This window comes from Malania oleifera, chromosome 2 (genome assembly GCF_029873635.1).
Source record: "Malania oleifera isolate guangnan ecotype guangnan chromosome 2, ASM2987363v1, whole genome shotgun sequence".
Classification (NCBI taxonomy): Eukaryota; Viridiplantae; Streptophyta; class Magnoliopsida; order Santalales; family Ximeniaceae; genus Malania; species Malania oleifera.
In genome coordinates this window covers 77,772,398-77,776,919 of record NC_080418.1, presented here as the reverse complement: position 1 = coordinate 77,776,919, position 4,522 = coordinate 77,772,398, and positions in this window count along the sequence as shown.

Sequence of the window (4,522 nt, the reverse complement as noted above, 5' to 3'; positions counted from 1 at the left end):
GCACTATGAGTTCCTGGTAATGCCATTCTGATTGACAAATGCACCAGCAGTGTTCATGGATTTAATGAATCGATTATTCCATCAGTACTTAGACTAGTTTATTGTTGTCTTCATTGATGATATACTGGTCTACTTAAAGAGTCTTGAGGAGCACGACGGTCATTTGAGACTGGTTTTGCAAGTGTTAAGGGAAAAGAAACTGTATGCTAAATCCAAAAAATGTGAATTCTGGTTAAGGCAGGTTACTTTCCTCAGGCATGTGATCTCCAGGGATGGTATATCACTCGATTCGAGTAAAATAGATGCAATAGTGAGTTGGGTGAGACCAATGAATGTTCATGAGGTCAGAAGCTTCCTAGGTCTGGTAGGGTACTACTGACGTTTCTTAGGTGGCTTCTTCATATTATTAGGTCCATTGACATGCCTCATAAGAAAGAACGTGAAATTTGATTGGACCGATGAGTGTGAGTAGAGCTTCCAAGAGTTGAAGCGACAGCTGGTCACTGTACCGGTATTGTCTATCCCATTAGAGGAAGATAGTTTTGTGATATATAATGATACGTCCCAGAAGGGACTCGGGTGTGTGTTGATGCAGCATGCGAGAGTCATCGCCTACGCATATAAATAGCTTAAAGAGTACGAAAAAAACTACCTTGTGCGCGATCTAGAGTTAGTTGTAGTGGTGTATGTTCTGAAAATCTGGAGGCATTATCTTTATGGTGGGAAATGCGAGATCTTCACCGATCTTAAAAGCTTAAAGTATTTCTTTACCTAGAAATATTTGAACATGCGGCAGAGAAGATGGTTGGAGCTCATCAAGAATTATGATTGTACTATCAACTACCAACCAGGGAAAGCAAACGTGGTGGCTGATGCACTGAGTAAGAAAATAGTAGGAGCAACGGTGTCAGCAGTGGAGATTTAGCACCTTATCCGGATGGATTTAGAGAGGTTAGGCATGGAGCTGATAGAGGGTGATCACCAGGCATTCATTGCCAACTTGGTGGTATAGCCTACCTTGAAGGAGAAAATTAAAGCTGCACAGAAGAATGATGCAGAGTTGGCAGAGTTGATAGAGAAAGTGTAGGATGAATAGGAAGAGGAGTTAAATATTTTAGAGCATGGAGCCTTGAGGTTCTGTGCCAGACTATGCATTCCTGCAGATGTTGATATCAGGAGGACTATATTGGTGGAGGCTCACAGATCCCTGTACGCAATTCATCCTTGTAGCACTAAAATGTATCAAGATATTCAAGAGACTTTTTGGTGGAGTGGAATGAAGAGGGAGATAGTTGAATTCGTGCAATAGTGTTTGACGTTCTAGTAGATAAAATCTGAGCACCTAGTTGCAGCCACTCCACATCCCTAAGTGGAAGTGGGATCACATATCTACATATTTCATCACTGGGTTACCGTCGGCACGACATGGTCAGAATGCTATCTAGGTGATTGTTGACTAATTGAATAAAACAACCCACTTTATACCTATTAAAGTTAGCTACCCTATGTACAGACTGGTAGAGATCTACATTCAGGAGATAGTTTGACCCGACTCACTCAAAAAATGAGCAACTCGGAAGCTATCCCAAGTATAGGAGTTATGTTGTGTAATATTTAGCCCAAGGGCTAGATCAGCTCCTCAGGAAATGGGTTCTAATCTCAAATTGTATGTTCTCCCAATTGAAAAATAAAAGTTATTGAACTCGGTTCAGATTCAGATTTTCAAGATGGTTCAATTTTACTTTTGACGAATTAAATGACACGTAATTTAAAAACCCTAAACCTGGCAAGCACTGAACTAACGAGCAAAGATGGAAACTCTAATCAACACAAGGAAACACTGAAACACACGTTAATCAAAGATGGCAACCTAGAACATGGAATTAAAAACACACAATAGAAGCTAAACCAAACACACACACGTGCAATAAAAACCGGACCTTTAACACGAATTAAAAACTCGAACTAAAATTGACTATTAACGATTTAACCGATAACAGAATACGATAAATAAAAACATAAACTCTAATAAAAACTGAACCTAAATTAAACCGAACTTCAATCAAAAATCAAATTTCACGAAAGAAAGGCAACTAAATTAATTTCTAAAATAAAGACAATTTTTTTTTTCCTGTTTGTATTTTATTCTTTTCTTTTTCTCAAGAAATCAAACTTAACATACTCAAACATAAGAAAAAAAATCAACAAAAAAAAAACAACTTTAATGGAAACATAATACTCAATAAAACAAAGAATTTAAATTCCCTAAACAATAACAATTTGACTTAAACTTTACTTGGAATAAAAAAACAACTAAACATTGAAGGAGAATGGAAGAAATAGGAACAACAAAACAAATAATAAACTAAAATAAAATAGAGAGAGAGAGAGAGAGAGAGAGAGAGAGAGAGAGAGAGAGAGAGAGAGAGAGAGAGAGAGAGAGAGAGAGGCAGCTATGGTAGTGTCTGGAGCAGCTGGCCATAAGCTTGATCTGCAGAGTTGGAACAATATGGATGGTGGTGGCTTCGGGTCTCCATGGGGCTGCTGTGCGCAGGTGCTGTCTACTGGAGCTGCTGTTGCTGCTTGGGTTCCAGTAGGTGGCTGGAAAAGAGGAGGGATTACTGAGATCTGCCATGGAGTTCAACTGAGAACCAGGGGGAGACTTGCAGAGGCTAAGCTGGAATTGGTATGGCAGTGGCTTGTGGTCGTGTGCATAGGAGGGCTGGAGGAGAAAGGAGATTTGTGAGTATTGGAAAACAGGGGAAGAGAGAAAGAGGAAAATATAGAAATAAAATAAAACAGAGAGGAACTAGGGCAAGAGATGGAGATAGCAAGCAAGAAGAAAAGAAGAAGAAGAGAAGAAGAGGAAGAAGAAGAAGGAGAAGGAGAAGGAGAGAAAAGGATGAGGGGAGAATGGGGAGCCCCGGGGGGCTGCCTACGGGAAAGAAGAAGAGGAGGAAAATATAAAGGGAAGGGGGATGCGCTGCCCTAGGATCCGTGAAGTCATGACCCAACTTGTCCAACCCGACTTGGCCATGCATGGCCGGGTCACATCAAACATCATTATATATGTATTTTTTTTCTTTTTTTTGTTCTTTGATTTCACATCCAAATTTGACCTTCTTGGAGCCCGTTTCTCAAAAAACTTGAAACATGAAAGTTGTAGATAATCTTTTCCTCTTTTTCTAGAAATTTTAATTGTCTCGATTGGAGATCGTACGAAAAATTTATGCATGAAATACGAACAGGTGTCGGTTTTGGTTCTAGGGAATTTTCCTGCGATAAAAAATTATCAAAAACTCATAAATTGCACGATAAAACTCAAGAATGATAATTTTGGTACTTTATTAAAATATTGGACAAATTTAGACATTTAATTAAAAATATAAGCCATAAGGACCCGGTCAAAGTGTCTAATTATGCAGTTTTGACACGTAATCATGACCCCATGGAGTGCTAGTATCCATTGTTTCAGACCGTGACCCACATTTTACATCATGATTTTGGAGGAGCTTGTAGGAGGCTTTGAGGTCTCAGTTATCATTCAACATGGCATATCATCCTCAAACTGATGGGTAGACAGAGAGAACAATCTAAATACTTGAGGATATGCTTCAAGCATGCGTGCTAGATTTTGGGGGTGGTTGGACCCAGTATATGCCATTGGTTGAGTTTGCTTATAATAACAGCTATCATGACTACATCGACATGACACCTTATGAGGCATTGTATGGTAGGAGGTGTCGATCACCTTTGTGCTGGGATGAAATTGGAGAGAGGAGAGTTCTGGGACCAGAGTTGGTGCAATAGGTGTACGATAAAGTCTGATTAATTAAAGATATAATCAGTGCAACTCAGACTTAGCAGAAAAGTTATGCTAATACACGCGGCTGGGAATTGGAGTTTGATGTTAAAGATCATGTATTTTTTAAAGTAGCACCATTGAAGGGAGTTGTGAGATTTGGGAGGAATGGTAAGCTGAGTCCTAGGTTCATTGGCCCATTCGAGATATTAAAAAGAGTGGGTCTGGTAGCCTACACGCTAGCTTTACCACAAGCATTGTCCATAATACACAATGTTTTTCATGGTTAGGGTGTTTTTGGGACCCTACAGGCTTGGGTTAGGACCTCAACGATTATTTTTCCAGGAGTCCAGGTAAATTATATTTTAGGAAATGTGAGTACGATGATTTTCTGGGAAATTCAGTGTTTTGCTAGGGAATTTGTGTATATGTAATTATAGGATTTTGAGGTTCGTATGCCGAGGGTGAAAGGGTTGAATTGGAGGTAAGCCTCCCAATCAGATAGGTAAGGGAAACATGCTATGCTAGGAATTGAGAAATGTTTATCAGTAAATTATATGTTTTCCAAATTATTATCTAGTGCGTAAATTATTTATATATTAGAAGATGTAGTTTTCAGAATATGGAACATTTATTTATTTAGTTGTGTGGCATGAGACATTATCAGATCAGTACAGAAATCTTACAGTTTTTAGATTACTATGATTTACAGTATTTATG